Source organism: Cryptomeria japonica, chromosome 3, assembly GCF_030272615.1.
Source record: "Cryptomeria japonica chromosome 3, Sugi_1.0, whole genome shotgun sequence".
Taxonomy (NCBI): Eukaryota; Viridiplantae; Streptophyta; class Pinopsida; order Cupressales; family Cupressaceae; genus Cryptomeria; species Cryptomeria japonica.
Window position 1 is genome coordinate 97865981 of NC_081407.1, and position 24810 is coordinate 97890790.

Sequence of the window (24810 nt, forward strand, 5' to 3'; positions counted from 1 at the left end):
CACTCCCAAAAGTGTCTATCTATGCCTGGGTGCCTACACCATCGAATTGAGATCTGTGGCTTCTTCGGATCTATCTCTTCACCCATCTTAGGGTTCACAAAATATTGTTTCAAATCCATTTTTATTATTTTTAATTTATTGACTTGTTTGTATGTTAGGCCATCAACGTAAAATGCATGCAATTCCTCCCGCCAACTACAATAGCTATCCAGCTTGCTATCTAAAGCTTGTATAGATTGTACAATCCCTTGCATACTATCTGCAAGGCATAACAATTGTGGAGGTGGATGAAGCTCACGTCTAATAGTATGGATATCTCTAATCAAAGAATCAATATTCATCCCAATTATCTGCCTCAACTGATCGGGTGGAGGTGGAGATGGAGGTAGTGCTAGACCTAATAGCTCATCTATCTCAAACTCATCCATTCTGTGAAAATAATCTGCATATATATACAAACATGAAAATTTACAATTACTATTTAATTTACATTTCACCTTCCAAAAAACCTTATAATTAAATACAATTTACCAACTTAAATATAAAAAAGGAAACTCACATAGATCTACAATATTATTAATAGGTGGGTCTATTTTAATAATAAGCATCATTTAAGAAATATTATCCACTTAAATCAAAGTATAAGAAATATTTTACAAAATAAAACATCATAATGCCCATGCAGCTCAACCAATACTTTTTAACATCTAAAGATGCATTAGTATAAGCTCCATCAAAATCATAAAAATAATCATGAGAGAGAGAGAGAATAGATAATGAATAAATGACTCCACTGATTTAGATAATGATGGTAACTTCCATGGAATTACAATTTAGTACCCTTGCAATATTTAACCATTATCGTCAATTAGGCTACCACTTTATATTTTCAACTTGATAGGATTCGATTCAACTACTCTCTTTTGGTTTTAACTAAATTCATTAAAGTCATAAGTTATATCTATGAACTTGTCAATACATGTACTACTTTGTTGTGTTCTTTGCTAGAATCATTGGATGATTTAGTGATCGCAACTAGTAGTACTACACTAAGTTGAAGCTTGAATAAATAGTAGGTTATCTACTCTTGGAGGAGCTAAAACAAAAAAAACTCTATTTTTTTATATTCAATTTTATTTGGTATTTCCTTGTTCAAAGTCGCAACCCACAAAATGTGATTCCAATATTGATCTATATTTGATTCTTATTTTTATTAAATCTGCCACTAGTGTGATTTATTGTCCTCTTAACTTAAATCAAGCTATGTAAATTTAAAGCCTTGTAACTTTTGATAGAGAGCATATTTTTTCATGCTTCATGTGGCATTGAAAAGGTGGTTCATAAATCTTCATAGATCACACAATTATTTTCTAGAATATTCCCTCGTATTTTATATTTTATTTTTTGTGATTTCACATTCTAGTCATTTACTTGGACATCTTGGCACTTGAAAATGACTGTCTTACATGAGATGAATTTGTTTGATATGTTTTATATGTATTGATTTTATTGATCTTTTAATTTTTTATTTGAGGAGGTATCATAGGTTTCTCTATTCATCCTTTTGTGGTAAAATTAGAAAGGGATAACTATGATTCTTTTGTAAAATGATATCTTGATAAGTTTTAGGTGGTGTAATCATTTTCCTTTTATGTATGGACTCATACCTAAACTAGAAACACTAGAAATTATATAATCTTGGTGTAACATCATTGACCATGTAGGAGTGATTTGATCTAGTATCAAGATCATGATTCTATGTGTATTGCATTGGATATTGATTTCCCCCACACACTTTGGAATAGACTTTAGGAGATCCAGCGAGACCCTCATATCTCTCCATTCCTAGATGATCCTATTGTAGATTGTTTCATTCCCTTTGTTGATGAAGATCACATACCCTTCGATGGTGATACTTAAGAGGAAATTTATTATATCATAGGTCTTGCATGTTTTGACAATTTAGAGGCTTGTCTCATTCTTCAAGTACTCATCCTATCGAGACCTAATATTCATCTTAAAGATTTTTTATTATTTTATATTATTATCACCAATTCCATAAACCCAATTGATTTAGTCTAGCATGGCATTAATCACCTTCTAAACATGACCACTTGGGATTCATATCTTTTGAATATATTATCCTTGTTTGAGGAGTTTAGAATTACATATGTTAAATATTATTTTGAGGATATTGATATCCTCTTTCATGATAGCTATGCCATCATTGGCAACCCATAATATTATCTTTGGCACTCATTCTACTTCGATCCTCACAAGATTCTTTATCATCATTTTGTTCCAACATGTGAATATTTGCGAAGTTTTTAGAGACACAAGTCTATTTAGATTTGAATTTTGTATTTACCCAACTTATATAATGACATTTCTAGTCACCAATGTATTTATTTCTTCCTAAAGGAAAAAAAATGTTGTTTGCAAGTAATGGATCATGTTTTTTCTTCAATCTTTCATCATTAGCATGTGACCTACTTCTTTATGGGGAGTTTTGTATTCTCAATTTATCTCTCTTATTAGTGGGGTATTTACTATAAAAAAGAGGCATTGGTTATTAGAGGAAGATAAAAGGATAAAGCAAAGAGAAAAAAAAGAAGAAAAAGGACATGTTATCATGTTTGTAAATATATAGTATATCTTTAGAGATTGGGCTAAGTTAGGAAGTAGTGAGGATTAATAGTGATAGTTAGAGTATTATCTAATTTAAGAACCCTATTTTTCACACACACAAAAAAACACATTCATATTCATTATCATTTTAAAGTTCAATTTAAACATAAATTAAACATCTAACTTTTACAAAAGAATCCTATAATTAAATACAAAATTTAGAAATATAAATTTAAACATTTAGACTTTTACGCATGATTAAAACACACACACAGAGAGAGAGAGAGAGAGAAGGTAATTTGAGATACAACGAGTTAGAGAGAGAATAGATAATTTGAGAGATAGAGAGTAGGTAATGATAGAGAGAGGGTAACGTGTGAAAGAAAGAGAGGGGGTAATGTGTGTGTGTGTGAGAGAGAGAGAGAGGGGGTAATGTGTGTGTGTGAGAGAGAGAGAGAGGGGGTAATGTGTGTGTGTGTTGAGAGAGGGGATAATGAGAGATTGAGAGAGAGAGAGAGCGCATAATGACAAAGATGGTAACATGTACGTGTGTGTGTGAGAGAGAAGGGGGGTTTATTGTTGATTTTCATCTAGGGTTTATTGTTTGTTAATTTTTTAGGGTTTGTTGTTCGTTTATTTTCTAGGGTTTATTGATCATTTTTTTCTATCTAGGGTTTAGTGTTTGTTTTTCTGTTCAGGGTTTATTGTCTATTTTTTGTGTCTAATGTTTATTGTTTGTTTATGTTTTTATTTTTTGTTTTTTTCCTATGGTTTTTACTATTCATGTTTTTTGTTTTTTTCCTACGGTTTTTACTATTCATGTTTTTTGCAATATTTAAAAATTAAAAAATATTTTAAATATGAAATAAAATAAAATAAAAAACATTTTTCAAATTTTAAAACACTAAAATTAAAGAATAACAATAAATTAACATTTTTTTATGAAAAATAATAAAAATAAATAAAACAGAAAATAAAAATAAAACTAAATACCTGGAAGGAGGTAAAAAATGGTCTGGGGGGTCAGTTGGGATGAAAAAAACAGGTACCCGTGCTCCTCTGAAACATCTACCCGTTTTTGAAATAGTGAAAATGAGGGAAAATGTTTTAAAAAAATAAATAAATACATTCCAAAAACGGGCACCTATTTTTGAATGGCTCGGGCACCCGAAGCAAAACGGGTGCCTGATTTGTAAAAATCCGGCACCCGTTTCTAGGGGGCTCTTTTCCCAACCCGCAGACTTTCATGGGATTGGGACCCAACTTTGTGCATTTACCCATAAATCTTGATAAAACAACATATGATACCGACAAATCCTGTAAGTCAAATGATACAGTAGCTACGATTACCATAACTCCTAGAGACAGAGACTGTGCAGTAGTTTCTCACCGATCAAAGGTAACTTTACAAGGGATACCACCAAATCATCCACCAGCAGTAGGGAATTATAATGTTGTTGAGCAACTTAAGAAAAATCTGACACAGATATCATTATTCGAACTTTTGCGTATTTCACCCACTCATAGAGCTATACTCGATAAAGCACTTCAAGATTCAGTAGTGGACAAAGATATAGATGAAAATGCCTTCCAATATATGGTAGGGAATTTGACACAAGGCACACGTATTGCATTCACAGAACAAGATATTCCTAGTGATAGACTACTTCATAATGACCCACTACATCTAGAAGCTTACATTCATAAGAGAAGAATCAGAAGAGTACTCATAGATGGAGGAGTTGGTCTCAACATTTGTACTTTAAAGATGGTTAAGGCACTGGGATATTCTGAACTTCATATTGATTCTTCCAAGAGGATAAATATCAAGGCATACGATGACGAAGAACGTCCATCAAAAGGCATTGTAACATTACCCATACAAGTGGGACCTATAACAATAGAAGTCACTTTTCAAGTCTTGGACAGAGAGCTAGGATATAACATGTTATTGGGTCGCCCATGGATCCACACCATGGAATCAGTGCCATCCGCATTTCATCGGTGTGTCAAATTCCCATATAATGGTATTGAAATCACCACAAGGGGTGATCCAAATCCCTTCCAACATTGCAATTACTTGAAAGAAAGTGTGGATAATCAGGTACCTATCAATCAAGTAGCACCTCTCACTACACAACTGGAGACATTAAAAATCACAGAAACAAAAAAGGATATGCCTACAACCTCCTCCTTACAAATAAAAGATATGGGTTGTGGATAATATTCTATTGCAAATACTTTAAGTGGGAAACAATTGTCTCTTTCTCCTAAGTCTTTTGGAAAACCTCACAATATAGTACAAAAACAAGACAAAGGAAAACAAATTGTCAGATACACAGAATCATGCTCTTTCATTAGATGGGGTGACTTACAAGAAGAATCCCTGAACAAAGATATTAACCATTGGATATATAGAGAAGAAGATCACATGACAATACCCAAAATACACACAAATCAGTATGGCAATAGATTCAAAATGCTCCAAAGACATGGATATGATTGTACCACAGGCCTAGGGTTACAGAAACAAGGAAGACTAGAACCTATTGTTCCTAATGATAATCCAGGGAATCAAGGATTGGGATATAAGCATGTACAACATATCACAGAAGCAAGACAACGTACCCTTGATATACTAAATCAACCAAGGAAATCGTTAGACTACATACCACAAAGGGATTTTTCCGCACAGGTGCTTCCATATTCATCTCAAACGAGTAATCAGGTATCCACATCATCTAGTGCAAAATTAGATGGAGAAGACAAGACAACTCCTACAAGAACCTAGCACTAAGTCACAAAATGATGCAGTTGTCGATACAACAGTATAGGCTAATGTTGCAACAGAGACAGGTTTACCACCACCAGCTGAATCTCATCCATCATTATTGTCACTGTTTATGCCATGAGAAATGACTCATGCTCAACCAAACGAATCAGATGAAAAATATTGCAAAGGCTTATACCAGGCTTAAGAAGGGTAACTAATGTCCAAAGAAGACTAGTCCATCTACACCAGAATCAGTGGCAGGTTCATGAAGAAATAAGTGATGATAGCTCACATGATGAAACATATATTGAAAGTGAGACAAACTCTCACAACTACGAGTTCTTGTCACTCCATGATTCAAGCCCACCAACAAGTGTAATATTAAGGTATCAAATAAAGGCTATACAAGATAAAAATACACAAAGTCATTCAAACAATCAAGTCTTCATATTATCAGAGTCTACTATAGAAGGGAGTAATGATTTACCCCTGCTGCATTCACACTTGATTGATTGGGGGCAAGAAGGAAAATCAATGCTGGATTGGTTTGAAATGACGAAGCAATTTTAGAATTTCTCGAAGTCAGAGAGGGATTTCCACAAGGTGATCACAAAGTAGGGTTTGTTGTAGACCTGGATAGAACAACATACTTTGGAGAAGAAAGTTCTTTTGCAATAGAAGATAAGGATCAAACTACCCATAATGGAAAAACCAAGTTGGGTAATCTTCCTATGGAAAGAGAAAGTTCAGCATTGCTTATAGAGGAAACAAAAGAAGTAAACATAGCAGAAGGGGAGGTTGTACATAACATTCATTTGGCAAAATCTCTAAGGAAAGAAGAAAAAGATAGATTCATTCATTTTTTCAAGAAATGACCTATCAAATTTGCTTGGTCCTATGCAAATATGCTAGGCTTAGACTCTGAATTAGTGTTGCATCATTTACCTTTAATACCAGGAGTTAAACCTTACAAGCAAAAATTGAGAAAAATGCATCCAAGTATTGCATTACTGGTTAAAATAGAACTACAAAAGTTATTGGATGTAGGTTTCATTAGACCTATTGATTATGCAGAATGGATATCCAACCTGGTACATGTGACTAAACTGATGAGGAGGTATGATAGAAGTTGGTCTTCTTTTGATGTTGGTGGGCTTTTGTTCTCAATGTGCTTCCCAAATCAATCCCTAGGCACAAATGGGATTCTTCTAAACCTTTCTCCTATCTCATCCTCTCTATTCAACACTGCTTGTACCCTATTGTATTGTACATCACTCCTCCTTACCTTCCATGCTAAGGCATTCAAATCTGAAAAGTGTCACCAAAAATGAACAAGTTTGGTTGTCCAACTGGCTAAATCTCCTCTCTTCCAGGAATGGGCAACTGTTGGAGAACCATGGTTTACCTAACCTTGTTTGTACCTTTAAGGATTTCAATCATATTAATGTGTTGATTGAGCATCTGGACAGGTCTGCAAAGTCTGATGACTGTCCTTCACCTTTCAATAGTGAAAATATCCAAGTTGGATGCAAAGAACGTTGGTTTACTCAAGGCAACTTCTAGGTTCAAATGGTCATTTTGATCAAATGACTTAATGCAATGTAGTGGAGCTTGTAGTAGGGTGTCTCAGGTCTTAACTGATTAGTTTTGATGTTTTGAAACAATCATTTACTTCTCCTTACCGATTTCATGAAATTGTCAAATTGACCCCAAAAAGGCTACTAGAATTAGCCCTAGTTTTTTTTGTGAAAATTGTTCACCCTGCTCAATCTACTAAACTTCATGGAAAACCCTTGGAGATGTGGTCTATTGATGATGAAGACTCAAGGATTTTTGCTATGGCAAGTACTGTACGGACTGTTTGAGGACTGTCCCACAAAAGAGGCATTTTTCAAGGGTTTTTGAAGGTTTTAGTGAGGGTTTGCAAATTGAAGATCTTCTCCATGATGATAGACCCAATTCAAATGTTCAAACCTTGCTATGAAATCTATCAAACACTTCCAAGGATCCAAAAGCCATCTTAGAATATTGTCATTATATCAAACAAATGCCATACTGCTGCCCTTACACAGAAAAAACAGTCTAGAGGACTGCGACAACAATGTTTTTAATGTTTTTCATACATTTTCAACATTGGTAAACCAAATACAATGAAAGGTTATCAAATACAGATGCAACAATGCCTTGATAGAAGTTGTAACACCCTGCAAAACAAATAGGAAAGGATTTCTTATGACTGTTGTTCATACACCGCCATCACTGCACTTTAACAGTCTTAAAACTGTTTACACTTTCTTTCTTTCTTTTATTTTGCTTCTTCACACTATCCCTGGCCTGCAAAAGGGTGTTAATGGCAAGGTAAAATAATACATATATCCTCTTCAGGGATCTTATAAGTTTGAACACTCAAAAGATGCCACAAAACATGACAGCACTATAAGACTGTGATAGAGAATACACCTTTCTAGGATCCTTATTTAGGTCCTTTACAATCAGATTGTGTATCTTGTCTTCCTAACATTGAAAACACTTGTAATTACATTCCCATGATGCATAAAAGAGGAATCCATCATCCCATACTGTCCATTTGGGAGGTTGGCACTGAGATTTCAACAATGAAACAATGACACACTGTTTTACAATCTGATTACAACTTTTCTTCTTGCATCCAACCAAGTCATGAGAGAGACAAGGATGGTAAAAGGCAATGATGACTCTTTCCAACTTAATTCTTCTTCAACATTTCAAAGTACAGTGCTATGAACAGCAAAGTACCATTCAAACAAATTTAAGAATACCCAAGCCAAGTTGCTCACTTCACATACTTGCCATGGGCTTACAAACACTTGTGCATTGCTGGAAAAGGAAAATAGATGTATGATACAGTATGTACAGAGGATCCAACAAATTTCCTCAAAGCCATGGATGAAGAGACTTTGAAGAAATTAGTTGGACCATGAATGATCTTCCATTGGAACCACAAAACAATGCCTTTTCCAAGAGCACTTCAAACAAAACTTGTTCCAAATCACTACTCAAACATCAAATGAGATCACACCAATTAAAAATAGGAGTAGTATGGACTCATGAAGCCATGGTACGGACTGTACTCTCAAAAGTGCAGGAAACTAGTTAAAACTCATAAAAACAAGAGCAAAACAAGTATTTCTTTTACTTTTCCAACATGAACTGCACATACAATGATGGGAACATGGTTTTTATACATGTGCCAACTTATTGAAGCCTTTGTATGGATAGGTACAGACTGGAACGAACCAAAACCAATGACTCAACATCATTAGAAACACTAAATAAACATGCTCCAATTCCTTTCAAGGCTTTACAACATCAAAAATTCAAAAATTCTCATTTGGACCCAAAATTGACAGTTTTTGGCCCACTGAGCAAAAAAACAAAAATCTTGGAAACTCTTAAACAACAATGAGTTCCAAACCTTATTACACCACAAAACAAACCTATTAAACCTACTAGAAGCATAAAATAAACACACATGCTTAATTTGTAACAAAATGCTATACCTGCTAGGATTTGAGCATTCAGGTGCTCAGTTGCTCCTGCACCATAAACCCATAGGAGGAATAAGAATCTGTATGGATTTTCGGGATCTGAATAAAGCTTGTCCTAAGGATGACTTCCCGCTACCCAATATGGATATGATAGTTGACCTAACAACTAGAAATGAAATGCTATCCTTAATGGATGGTTTCTCAGGATACAACCAGATTAAAATTGCACCAGAAGATCAACATAAAATAGCCTTTACATGCCCATGGGGAACATACTGTTGGAATGTGATACCATTTGACCTCAAAAATGCCGAAGCAACATACCAAAGAGCCATGACAACATTGTTTCATGACACGATCCAAAACATAATGGAAGATTATGTGGATGACATATTGGATAAATCATAAACAAGAGAAGGTCACCTTATGGTCCTTGCACAGATATTTGATCAGTTGGAGTAGAATAATGTCATACTAAACCCAAATAAGTGTGTGTTTAGTGTAACAACAGGTAAACTGTTAGGGTTTATAGTGTCAAACAAAGGAATTGAAGTAGACCCTGCCAAGGTCAAGGCAATCATTTATATGCAACCTCTGTCAACACTTAAACAACTCAGAGGGTTACAAGGAAGACTACAATCCATAAGGAGATTCATAGCACAATTGGCAGATAAGTGTCACCCAGTCTAGCATTTACTCAGGAAAGGAGTTACTTTTAAATGGACAGAACAATGCCAGGAAGCTTTCCAAGCTCTGAAAGATTCTTTTAAAAACACCAGTGTTAGTATCACCTACTCCAGGAAAACCTCTATTGTTATACATATCAGCAACCAACTCAACTCTAGGAGCTCTTTTGGCACAACATGATGACAAAGGAAAAAAAAGAGCCATTTATTATATAAGTAAGACTCTTATTGACTGTGAGCTTAATTATACCCCTATAGAGAAAGCATGCTTAGCAGTAATCTTCGCATCCCAAAAGCTTAGACATTACATGCTAAGTCATAAGGTACAATGCATTGCATGCTTTGATCCACTCAAGCACCTATTGAGTAGAGCAACATTGACCAAGCGATTGGCTAAGTGGGTCATGATCTTGAGTGAGTTTGATATAGAGTACATAGACAGAAAGGCCATTAAAGGACAGATTATAGCAGATCAGTTAGCAGAGGATCCTTTACAAGATAGTCATCCATTACTCATAGACTTTCCAGACGAATCAGTGTTTACATTGACAACATCTTTAATGTGGAAATTATAATTTGATGGGTCATATACAAGTCATGGATCTGGAGCAGGGATTCTCTTCATTACTCCTCAAGGGGATTCTATACTTAAATCATTTAGGATAAATTTTCCATGCACAAACAATATAGCCGAATATGAAGCTCTTCTCATAGGACTTCGTACAACTATACAGTGGAGAATACAAGAATTACAGGTCTATGGTGATTCACAATTGATTGTAAACCAATTCAATCATGATTACAACATGAAGGATGACAAACTCATGCCTTATAAGAAGCTAGTAGAAGATTACAAAGAGCACTTCAACAAAATCACCTTCGAACAGATCCCAAGAATACAAAACAAGGCAGCAGATGCAATGGCTACCATAGGATATCTTTTGAATATGCCTACTAATGAAACTTAGTTTGAGTTCATCATAGAATAGTTGATGCTACCGGCTTATGAGACTCCTCTAGCAGAGTATGTATGTACAATTGTGGGTCTAGAATCACCTTGGTACAATGAAATATATACATATTTACAGACTCAATATATGTCACCGGATCTGTCTAGAAATTTAAAAAAGACCTTTATTCGTCAGGCATCTAGATACACCATTATAGTTGATACTTTGTACAGAAAGGGCTTTGATGGAACTCTTCTTCGATGTCTTGATGAGAATGAAGCATTGTTGGCAAATGCACACTCCAATGAGAAATTGTAAGTGATTGAAGGTTTTGTCATTGATGGCAACCTTGCAATCATAGGACACCGACGGTGAAAGGAAGGATACCGACACCTTGGCTGACTTCAATTTTGTTTGAAATGTATTTTGTAATTAATTATAAAATCATTGTAAGCCGACATGGCGAGTTGTAATATGACTCATATATGTATGAGATCATTTTGTAATAGGAAATATGATGTGATAGGATGCGAGATAAGTAGACCTAATATGCGAAATATTGGTTAAGGATTTATGTTGTAGCAGATCTTAAACCGGTACTAAATCTGGCATAGCAGATGTTGATTTGAAGTAGTACAAGACATTGGATTAGTATAATCCATTTTTGTAAGTCAGTGTGACTTCTTTTGTAATTGAGCAATGAGCTCTAGGCACTTGGCCTTCCTGCATGTGCAGGCCCCTATTGTAAGAGTAATATTCCCTTATTGGCCAGTAAGCGAATATTGTGGGTCACAAATCCCACCGAGGTTTTTCCCACATCGGGTTTCCTCGTTAAAATACTATTTTATGGTGTGCTTCTCACGTGGTTACTGTTATTCTTGTTTACTGCATTATTTCTGGTTTTACCGGTACACAGTTTTAATATATTTTTCATGTTCTAAGTCAAGTAAATTTATATACCGGTTAGATACCAATTCACCCCCCCTCCCCCCTCTCAGTATCTTTAGGAATCCTAACAATTGGTATCAGAGCTTGGTCCTCTATTTTCAAAATCCTAACAGCTTCAGGAAGATCTTGTCACAGGTAGAGATGGAAAATTTGAGAAAACAATTGGAAACAACTCTTGCAGACTATGATGCAGAAAAAGTGAAGAATATCAAACTTGAGGATGATTTGAAAACTGCTCAGGATATTATTCAAGCACTTTAAGAGAATTTTACTATTGCAAGGAACAAGAGAAGAGAACTTTCTGAAAAGATGCAGAATGAGGAAAATGAAAAGGAAACTCTTAATGATTTGATAAACAAGCTAAGACAAGAGATCAGTACAACAAAGAATGAGATGCAAGATATGACTATGAGATTTTGTAAAGAAATTGAAGATAGAAAGAAGAATGAAGAAGACTTGGTTAGAAGACTAAATGATGCTGGAAATTAAAACACAAGACCCAGTCATGAAAATGATATGTTGAAGACAGATCTTATGCACACACAAAATGGCAGAACTAAACTCATAAGATAGAAAGGAATGTTGGAGAGTGAACTGACTGCTGCAAATCATCACAAGGAGAAATTCAAGAAAAGTTCAGAAGAGCTAAGTGACCTGCTAAAGAATCAGAAACCTAATGGTGATACAAATGGCCTTGGCTTTGAAGTTGGTGAAAGCTCCGATACTGCAAACAATCATGATCATAACAAACCGGTAAGACAACCTACTGCTTACAAGTTTAATGGAAAATGCTTTAACTGTAACAAGTATGGTCATAGAGAAAATCAATGTAGATCTAGAAATTATCAGAACACTAATACACCCACCGGTCGATGTTCCAAATGCAACAAAATTGGTCATGATTCAGAAAATTGTAGAATGAATGTGAGATGTTATGTTTGTGGGGGATTTGGGCACTTATCTAATCAATACAAAACACATACCGACATATGATATAGGAAAGATATTCAAAAAAACAATGTGACTTGTTATGCCTATAACAAAATTGGACATATTGCAAAATTTTGTAGAAGTAAGGCATCACCGGAAAATAACAAAGGTCCCAGTTTGAAAGGTAAAGAAAAGGTTGAAGAGGTAAAGCAAGAATTCTCAAAACAATGGATCAGAAAGTCAAATCTGAATGTTGATGGGAATACTCCTCCACCGGTAGAACAGAGTAACACTCCACCGACAGGAGACTCTTCATCTAACTGAAGAAAAATCCTTTGGGGGTTTAGCAACAAAATGAAAAATTTGCTATTATTACCTCGGTTAACGGTAAGAAGTTGAAATTGCTTCTATACCAACAAATGACTTAAGTTGTGACTTAACCGAAAGGCATTAAATGTGGTAGTTGGCAAAAATAACATTATAAAGCAAGTGTTTTGGCACCTTTTTCATTCACCAAGCATTCAAATCCTCAAGAGTGTGAAAATTCCTGAGCAAAGGTATTCTAAGCGAAGAAGTGAAGCAATCCATCAAAGCATTCATCCCTAAGGCATATTGAGGTACTTATAGCTATGGCATCTTCATCCACTCCTGAATTTATTGCAAACTCTACTGTTGTTGAAGTTATTAAGCACCCTAGACCCGTTTTCAAACTGGTTCCCGAAATTGCAAAGAAAGATGATAGCATAGGTGCATTTTCTCAAATCCCTGAAGGAGTAGTATATGTTGAAGAAACTAGGATGTATATACATTGTCATATTGATGAATTAGGTGATGATGAAATTAAGAACATGTTTAAAACTATGATTTGTGATGAATCCAAAAATGTCAAACCTGAACATAAGATAGTAGAAACCCTAGGTTTCACTGAAATTCTTAGTATCCCGGATTTTCCCGAAGATATCATAAGGATTGTGTTAAGAAGAGTACATGGTGAATTTTTTTTGGTTAGACTCTATTCATAAAATCACAAAAGAAGCAGTAAAAGCTGTAACAGGGTTACCCTCCACCGGTAACAGACCGGACAAAACAAAGAAGGTCTCAAATGACACAGTGATAAACCTAACTGGTGCAACATTTGATAAAAGATCTCTAAGGGTAAATGATGTGAAGGATATAAATGTCAGATTTATCAGTATGATCTTAGGTTATAAGGCTACACATGCAAATAGGTTAAACTCAGTTTCTAGCCTATGTATCAAGAGTGCCTATGATATGGCAAATGATAATGCAAGGATAGACATATGCGAATGGCTTAAAGATGAGCTGATAGACAATTTGGTAAAGATTAAAGGAGATAAGAAAGGAACGTTTAGATTTAGAAACTTACTTGTTTGTCTGATGTTGTACATAACCAAACAAGTACCCGGTATTGGTGCTAGAGATTTTGGCTTTGACATACCGGTAGGAAAACAATTGTTAGATCTATTGAACAATATGGGAGAGAATAGGGAGAAAAACATAAATGAGCATTTTCAAGCATTGAAGGCTCGAATGAAGACTAGAGTAAGACTATCACAAGCTATTGTGGATAAGTATCAAAAGGAAATCTGTTTTGTGATCAAGAAAGATGAAATTTGGATGGAAACAGTTGTCCCTCGAACTATTTGGCTAACTGAAACGGGCTATGAAACAGACAACAACATCATAGAAACATATGCAAAAGCCCCCCTTGAAGCTCCAAAGGAACCGGAAGAGGAAGTTTTTGGAAATGTTGAAACAATAGAAAGTACTATTCAATCTAGGAAAAGGGTTAAGAAAGTTGAAGCAACTGTAAGAAAAGGAACCCGACAGGCAAAGGCAATCAAGGAAGATGTTTTGAGACAAACTGGTATAAGTGAAAGTGAGTTGGAAGCACCTCAACCGGAAAATCATCTTTCACCAGTGGGTACTTCTTCTGAAAGTGATATACCTGTTATATTTAAAAGGGTTGAAAGAAAAAGAAAACCCTCACCAGTACCCTCTCCCACACCTAAAAGAACAAGACAGAAGCAACAGGCAGTAAGGCCTCTGGAAAAGAAAATGACTCCTAAGAAGAAGAAGGTGAAATAGACTATTGCTCCTCTAGACAAACTTCTTAGTGAAATTACAGAGGATGGTAAGCTGAAGAACATCAATAAAATGTACAATACACTATCAGCTGATGATAAGGAAAGCATAGAAAACGGTGTAATTCTACACTTAGATATATACAAGAAATTTTTGATGCAAATTGTTGATGAAATTCCAAATGACTTGTATAGGAGATTAGAAGCTGGAAGATTAGCCATTGTTGAACTGAATAAAAAGATTAAGATTGAAAAATTACTGGCAGTGCATCCAGTTAACTCACTTGATGAAATAGACAAATTAATTGGTGAGGCTAACTAGACAGTATTTTCTACTGCTCACCGGCATGTAGCACTAATGGCTGGTAGAGTAACTGAAGTATCTGAGGAAACAGTAGATGGATGGGATATATTCTTTGTGGAAAAAGAAAAAGAGGAAGAATTAATTAGACCTAAGCCTATCAAAGTATATCAAAAGGACAGAGATAAGGGGAAAGGTAAGGTAGGTGGACCACCAAGCCTAAAAAAAACTGACAATGTGCCCCCACCTCTTTCAGATACTCCACCAATAGACACTACTAAAAATCAACTGGCCACTGAGAGTATGGAAACTCCAGTAGAAGATACAAATCTTGAATCAGAAATTTTGTATACAGTAAATGTAGACACTCAGGAAGTTAACGTTGTGCTTGACAGAGAAACCACTGAGGATAAAAAGAAAAATGTGACTACTGAGTCACCGGCTGTAGAGGTTGAGATGAATACAGAAAAACCAGCACAGATAGAGCAACCGATAGAGGATACCACTGAGAAACCAGTAGATACAACATATAAACCATTTGAAGAACTGGCTAAGCAAAATTCAGAGGCACAAGCTGAGAAACCGGCAACTGAAAACTCAGAGAAACCGTCTGAGACACAATTGGAGAAACCAAAACCAGTACAGGTTGAAGCACAGGTACAGACAAAGACAGTGCCACCAGCCCAAACTGAAAAGCATAAACCTTTGTTTGTAGAAATGCAAACACAAACAAACCTACCAGAGCTCGAATCAAGAAAGGAAATTACCACAACCGGTAGCATGGCTATTATAAAGACTGTTGGACAAACATCTGGTATAACTATGACAAAATTTAGACCTACTAATGTAACAGAGGTTGTGTTAGATTCAATAAAGAAGATCACCAAATGCAATGCACAAGCCTATAAGGCTATTGATGATACAATACCAATTCTTAAATTGATAGCACCAAAGTGCAGTGTTGAGAATAAATATCCTTTAGGTCAACTAGACACATTGTCTAAGTTCATTACCAGCAACCTACTGACTATTGATCAAATAAATGAGAATACATTTAAGGAGAGAATGATAAAAGAAAAAGAGAAATTATTTGAGGATATTGTAAAGAAAAACAAGGAAGAAATGGACACCATTTTACTGGAACTTGGAGAAATAATCCATGACTTCAAGAAACTGTACAAGGATACTTGCAAAACGAATGTATTAATAGAAGATCTTGACAAGGTGATCAACAAAGCTCAAGAAAAGATAAATAATATTGTTGACAATTTGATTGGAACATCAGATTCATTTTTGGAGTTAGAAAAGAAGATTGCAGAACAGAAAGAGAAAATCAAGAAGTTAGAAAATGACAAACAGGGAATAAAGGATAAGGCAAAGGACTTGAAATGGAGACTTAGTCCAAGACTTGAATACCTTACTTCTCTGAGAAAAGAAATATTAGAAGCTCTGGTTCCTGGACTGAAGACATCGGAAGAGAAAATGCACATACTCACCGGTACTGTGCAGAGAACACAAGAGGCAATAAAAGATAGCAAAACTTTCAGCAATAGCATAAATTTAGTTTTGACAGATATCTTTTAGATTGTAACTCACCAGTTACAAGAATCCCGACAGGACTCCACTGATAGCGAATGACAACCTTTGTCATTGATGTCAAAGGGGGAGTAGTGGGATGAGAAAAATGGTCAGAACGGAAGGGAATTCATCTGCTCAGGGGGAGCATACAGTTTTGAGCATACAATTTTGGAAAGACAATTTTTTTGGCAGACTATTTTTGGATATCATTTTGGACACTTTTGATTTTTCTCATGAGTGTTGCCATCAATGCCAAAGGGCGAGATTGTTGGCAAATGCACACTCCAATGAGAAATTGTAAGTGATTGAAGGTTTTTTCATTGATGGCAAGCTTGCAATCATAGGACACCGGCAAGACAAGCTACCGACACTGGCACACAAGACACCGACAGTGAAAGGAAGGATACCGGCACCTTGGCTGACTTCAATTTTGTTTGAAATGTATTTTGTAATTAATTGTAAAATCATTGTAAGCCGACATGGTGATTTGTAATATGACTCATATATGTATGAGATCATTTTGTAATAGGAAATATGATGTGATAGGATGCGTGATAAGCAGACCTAATATGCAAAATATTGGTTAAGGATTTATGTTGTAGCAGAGCTTAAACCGGTATTGAATCTGGCATAGCAGATGCTGATTTGAAGTAGTACAAGACATTGGATTAGTATAATCCATTTTTGTAAGTCAGTGTGACTTCTTTTGTAATTGAGCAGTGAGCTCTAGGCACTTGGCCTTCCTGCATGTGCAGGCCCCTATTGTAAGAGTAATATTCCCTTATTGGCTAGTAAGTGAATATTGTGGGTCACAAATCCCACAGAGGTTTTTCCCACACCAGGTTTCCTCGTTAAAATACTGTGTTATGGTGTGCTTCTCATGTGGTTACTGCTATTATTGTTTATTGCATTATTTCTAGTTTACTGGTACACAGTTTTAATATGTTTTTCATGTTCTAAGTCAAGTAAATTTATATACTGGTTAGATACTGATTCACCCCCCCCCCCCCCCCTCTCAGCATCTTTGGGAATCCTAACAAGCACACCTTGCTTTAAAGGAAGTCCATGATGAAATTTGTGGGGCTCACCAAAGTGGTCCACCATTGTCAAAGAAATTGTTGAGAACAGGTTATTACTGGACAACTATGGAAAAGGATGCTTATAAGTATGTACATAAATGTAAATAATGCCAAATGCATGGAGACCTCATTCATGCACCAACACAAGATCTTCAATGTATTACATCACCATGGCCATTTTCACAATGGGGATTAGATCTAGTGGGTAAAATCAACCCTACTTCTTCCAATGGGCACAAGTTCATCTGAACAGCCACTAAGTACTTTACCAAATGGGTTGAGGCAATTCCTCTTACATACACCACTAGAAAGAAGATATCAAAATTCATGCTCAGCTACATTATATGTAGATACAGGATTCCACTATGCTTCACGACAGATAATGGGCATCCATTTAAAAACCAGGAAGTGAAGGAATTGTGTGACAAATTTCACATACAACAAAGATTTGCCACACCATATTATCCACAAAGAAATGGACAAGCAGAGGCTACAAATAAAACAATATTGAAAATTCTTAAGAAAGTTTTCACTAACACGAGACGAGATTGGCATCTCAAGTTAAATCCCGCTCTTTGGGCTTACAGAATAGGAGTACACACACCTACAAGAGCAACACCATATTGCTTGGTCTATGGTACATAAGCAATACTCCCCATTGAAATAGAAATACTGTCTCTAAGAGTTTCCTTACAGAACATCATAATAGAGGAAGACTACAGGGTAGCAAGGTTACAAGAACTCGAACCCTTGATGAAAAAAGACAAACAACATTCAACCATCTACAAGGATATCAAAATAGACTGAGATAGAGTTATAATAAAAGAGTCCGCCCATGAACTTTTGAAGTGGGAGATCTAGTCCTTAAAGAGAATCAAAGGAACCTAGCGGAACGAGAAAAGCCAGGGAAATTCGAACCTAACTGGCTAGGTCCTTTCATCATAACAAGGGTTATGGGCAATGGGGCATATAATTTGGCTACCATGGAGGGAGATCCACTCTCTGACCCTATGAACAACATGCACCTTAAACAATCAATACCTAAGGGCTGTGTAGTTTAGGTTTTACTTTCCGCATTGCATATCATATTATTCAAAATACTACATTACATATAGTTTCTTTTTCAAATGCATCACATTCTCAAAATTTTCTGCATTTTCATATAGCAACATCAATAAAACAAGGCAACTGTTCAATTTTATCATTCGTTTCCATTCAAAAGAAGCAAGGGTCATCTCTTTTCTTAGATATTCAGACATGAAGGCTTTTGAGGTTCTAAGGTTATTCATCTACAACATTACCCTGTGACGATGCTTTACTTATGGTTGGGTAGTGATTTCACTATTTGAGACTTGTTAACCAAAAATCTATCAATTGCTATATTTCAAACATAATAAATCTCTAATTCACTAGAGATATCTAGTTGATCATATGACTAGTGAAAAATCTGAAATTCTACTTCAGCGCTACTGTAATTATCACACCCAAGTAGATTTCATTACTTACAAGTCAAGGCAATAAAATAAAAAGAAAAAGAGTTATGCCAAATATCCATCTCAAGGCAAAAGAGACATGATATATAACTGAAATATCACGCACACAAAGTGCGACAAAAAGCTTGACTATGGGAACTTACAAGTAAATCCATCAGGGCTATGGATGCCTATTGGCAATGGAGCAATATTTGAGCAATTACAGTCTATAACCTTGTCGAAGCTCTCAAGACTTGCTGGCAGTGAGGCTCTATTCAGAATGCTTTTGAAGTTAGGATAATCCATGTAGCTAGTCATATAAGATGCGAAGGATCTTTAGTAAACACAAGAGCAGGAATTAACTCATCTGCACACACATAGGCAAAAGAAGATCAAAGTTTCAAGAACCAATGGGGAAGTTTTCCATGTCTTCATTTGTAAATCCTAGTAACTAAGTGTGTTGAGTTGAATGTTCCAAAGGGCCTTAGGGACCGATTGACCACTTATCTATAAAATATTTTGCACCTCTATTTCAATTGGTGTATTACAAATGCTAAAACAAACACAGTCAACCTTGTCCGAATAGGAAATGCATCTTCATCATGCATATTGCATTCACATAGGGCATGTCAAAAATTCATTTGTCTCCACATACATTCTACAGATCATCATGTCATACAGGTCTACACACTGGGGGCATAACTGAAAAAATCCTAAAAAATCGGATAAAGTCTTAAAAAAATCCAAAAACATTGAAAAACTCAAAATCCAAAAACATTGAAAAAATCAAAATCCAAAAACACTGAAAAACTCAAAATCCAAAAACATTGAAAAACTCAAAATCCAAAAACATTGAAAAACTCAAAATCCAAAAACAATGAAAACCATAAAAAAATACCAAAAACATCCATATAAAGTCCTGAAAAAATCATCCAAAAACATTCAAATATATAAAACATAACAACCAAAAACATCTGCAAAACAATCCTTCAAAAATCAAAAACATCTGCAAAATGTCCTAAAAAAATCAATAAAAAAATTCAAATATCGATCTACATAATCCAAAAACATCGAAAAAGCTCTTGGAAAAGAACTAAAAATAAAAAATCAATCAATCAATCAAAAAACTTGCAATAAAATGTCTTGTGAGAAACAAATACCCTAGAAGATATCCAGCAAACACTTCACACGAAGTTAACAAAGGATACAACTATCTAATCAAACATCTGCAATCAACTGATCAAACTGTCTTATCAATCGTATCACACCCAAAACAAAGTGATCATTATCTTGTCTTAAACAAAAGAGGATACACTCAAAATCAGTCAGGTCAATCTTAAACAGGGTCCACAACTTTCTGAGATTAGACATTATCAAGCAACTGAGAACGAAGGCACAAGGTCAGTATCAAGCAACTGAGAACGAAGGCACAAGGTCAGTATAGTTGCTGAATTTTGTCCGAGTCAGTCTTTATCTTTTATCATTTGGCAACAAATAGTGTTCCTATGCTACTCAAGGATGTCCACAAGTGACTAGAGGAGCTATGATGGGCATTATCTTTTTCTTTGTTTGTTGTTTGTGGTGTGAACCGATGAAATTCTAGGGAAATTTCTCTAGTGGGTGTCTGTGATAGGAGCATTCAACTATTGGATGCCACACATACCTCGACCCCTAGTGTAATTCCCAGAATAGAGGGTTCACTCATTGTCTACTACGTGTTTGTTTCTACAATGAGATATCTTTACATCTTGGTTCCTTATACCCTGATGTGCTAAGCTTCATTGTTCAATAATAAGGCTCAGTGATGAATATATATTGTGCAATAAAATATGTGACACAGGTTCGTGATTCTTTCAATTTCATTCTCATCTCATTAGCTTATTGATAGTTTGTTGATTTCTCATCTTCTCTCTAAATCGTATTCTTTCTAACATTCTTTCTATCATCAATCTCTTCTCTCTATCATCTAATTAACATTTCTTCACAGTGTATCTGAGTTTAAAATTTGTTTAGCCATTATCATACAAAAACAAAAATACATTCAAAATAAATTCCATTGCATTCATAAATATCAGTTAATATGCATTCATTATAGATTCCATTGCATTCATTAGCATCATTGATACATACATGTACTACCATTGCATTTTAGAATCACATAGAATCAAATAGATATGCATCATAAAACTCATAGCATCATATAAGCATACATGGAAAACAAAACATAAATAGATCACTGCCAAAACCTGAATATCATATATATATAACTCAAAAATGATAATGTGTATGAATACAATAAATAGGCCCGAAGGCTCAGATAACATGATCAAAAAAATATCTCAACCAACACTGCCTCTGTCAGCAGGTGGATCCTGTCCACTAGATCCTGCCCCAGGATTTTGAGGTGGTCCCATAATGCCACCACTGCTAGTCCATCGTGAAGTAGATCTGCTCGATCTCCTCCCCATAAATGCACTGAAACTAGGCTCTCTCTGATCCTCAGGGACAACTCTCTCATATGCTTGTCAATAGTAGATAGCCTCCTGTACAGCCTCATCTCTCTCCCTTTGGAGACGATCTCTCTCAGCCTCAAGAGCACCATAATCTGCACGATAGGTCTCCTACTCGACATCTCGTCTAGCAACCTCCTCCTCCAAACTCTGGATCCACACTCTAAGAATCTGCGGATAGTCCTCATCACCCACCTGTCCTCTCCCACCCTCTGCAACAGGAACATCCTCCAGCTCCAGCATATCCTCATCATCATCCCCATCCTCGTTGCTTGATGACTTAGAAGAATCATCGCTATCCCAACTACTGATAGACTCGGTGTCTCCACCAATGTCTACATCCTCTCCCTCCGCTCCCTCATCTCCCTCACCTCCCTTGGCTCCACCCTCCCCTCCTCATCCAACTCTCTCCCCTATGTCTATCCTCAAGCATTGTCTGGGATGGCGAATTTGCTGTGTTGTAATCGGAACAACAGGATCACTCAATGGCACTGACCCGTGTCTAGTAAACCATGCATCATACTCTGCTGTCGTCCCTGGATCTGATGCACTCTACCCCAACCCCAAAGTAATGGTTGCAGAGCATCAAACTCAGCATAAGCAACATGTGGCTGTATGCAAACACCCCAATCAGATACCTCCCAAGATACATGAGCAAAATAAGCGGTAACCACTGGTGTCACCTGTACCTCACCAAAATGTCTCAGTACCCGCCTTGGAAGATACATCTCAATAATCTATTGGGTCTCGAAAGTCCTATCGATCAGATATCTCTGTTGTTGGCAGAAAGGCAAGCGCACTGCATCATCCACCCAACCGGGGTAATCTAAGTAAGGTCTCCATATGAAATGCTGCAGTATATCCAATTGATGTCTCCAATACAAGGTATTACCTGAACCCCTGTAATTGATACCTATTGTATACCTAAAAGCATAAGGCTCACTAGGTTGCAAATCAACATGAATAACAGGCCTCGAGATAGAAATATGCTCCCATGCCCAAGCCTAGAGCAGTGTCACACCACAACTGATAGACCGATATCCTAGATATACAATCCCATGCATCTGATAATATAACATGGCTAGTAGACATGGACCCCATGCATATAGTCGATGATGAACAATCATATCATGGAGCACTCTGCCCCATCCAACTGGAAATTCGTGACCTCGTCTGTCAAGTACCAGTAAACTGCCAACAACACTGCTTAGTACAATAGTCATATCATCATAATCTAATTGGGCCCAAGGGATGTCATATCGACCACTGATCTGCAAGTCCTGTATCTCACACTCGAAAAGTACACACAATCCCGCAATGCCATCATCATGGTCATACATAACTCTCTCACCATGAATTGGAATATGCAGTATATGCCATACATCCTCTAAAGTAATGGATGCCTCACCAGTCAGAAGATGGAATGAACAAGTCTCAGAATGCCATCGCTCTATCAAAGTTGTAATCATGGCCCTGTTGGTCCTAACCTCAGACAAGTGTCATACATGATATAAACCAAGCTGTCAGATATGCTCAATCTCCTCATCAAGTAAGTCAGCTTGAAGATCAAGTCCACTGGGTCTTCTCTGTCGGCAGTATATCACTCATATATTCTCCTACAATGAGAAAATGTTGAAAATATCAGATATCGAATCACGAAAAAAAAAAAATATTTTTAAACGCATGACAAAAAATTACACATACAATGAATGCGTGATAGTTATTACTAATGCGGTATACTTATAGCTTTTCCGTAACATTAACAGCTAATGCGTAATGATATGAGCACATGCGTAAACACTTATGCGTAATGATATGCACAAATGTGGCACATTCTACACTAATGCATAACAGTTAAGGCGATTGTGTAGCATTTAAAGCATTTGCAGTACACTTAATGTGAATGCATAAAAGTCGATAGGCGAATGCATAACACAAGAGAAAATTGATCACTGGAATTTTTTTGGAAAATAGCAAAAAACAAGTAAAATATCAAGAAATATTAGAAAAAATACCATGTCGCCATACCCAGGAGGTCTCTAATATGAACGTACTCAGTCAGACAGATGCAATCGAGCTCTATAACCAGCCATGATGATCAAAAACTCGGAAGAAAGCACACAAATTGTAGAGAAACCCAAAAATTTACCAAATATCAAATGAGCAAATGAAAACCTAAAAATCTCTATTTATAACTCAAAATTAGGGTTTTTCACAACCTCGACGCCCGTGGTCCCCACCAACTTCAAACAACTTGTAGCCTACTCAAACGATCTCGAAATGGAACAACACTTCACACTCTTGCTCATTACACTGGTATCGAAAATCTAGTCTCGATTTTTGAATTTTCCGACCACCTTTTCCGAGGGGGCATATCTACACTATACATCAGTACCAAGGCATACTAGGGCATAATTTTTTCATTTTCTTTGAAACAAGGTCGTTTCGACTTTGTCTCAAAGAGGAGCAAATGTAGACACCTAAAAATGTCTCATTAATCATGTACTAATTATTCGTCTAATTAGTTAAATATTTCTTTAATTCTGTAATTAAGTTAATTAATCATATTCTTCTAATTTCACATTTCCTCATCATCTTACTAATTATTCTATTTCTTATTCTTTCATCATTTAATCATTTTAATAATTTTCTAATGTTAATTAAATATTTATTATTTAATTAATTATGATTAATTCCCCAATTTAAATAATCTTTATTATTTGAATTAATTAATTCTCAATTTCTATCTCTAATCATCTAGTTATCAACCCTTTTCTAAATATTAATTAAATATTTATTATTTAATTAATTGTGATTTAATTCCTTTAATATAAATAATCTTTATTATTTAATTAAATTCTATTTCTACATAATTAAATAGTTTCTTTAAATTATTTAATTAACTAATTAATTCTTCCATTTCCAAATCCCCAAATTCTAATTTCATTTAATTTCATGAATTCTTCTATTTCTAAATAATTAAATAGTTTCTTTAAATTATTTAATTAACTAATTAATTCTTCTAATTCTTCTATTTCTTCTAAATTCTAAATACATGTGCATGATTTCAAAAACCAAATTGAAAATCAAAGTCAAGTTCTAAATATATTCAAATACTAAATTGAATTAAAATAAATTCAATTATTTGAATTGAATCTCATGCAAAGATTAAATTAAAAAATCTAAGTTAAAATGCAAGCACATGCTAAATTAATTAATTAAATCAATTAATTAATTAAATCATTTATCTCTCCAATCTCTATTTCTATCTTTCAGTTAGCTTTTTCTAAATTAAGCTTTCTTTGTCATCCTTTTTATTTCCT

At 35.5% G+C, this 24810-nt stretch overlaps 1 pseudogene; it reads right to left on the reverse strand.

The window, feature by feature from the left end:
- LOC131045998 (mechanosensitive ion channel protein 6-like) overlaps positions 1–21730 on the reverse strand; it is a 49919-nt pseudogene extending 28189 nt beyond the window's left edge.
- Between the last annotated feature and the right edge of the window lie 3080 nt (positions 21731–24810).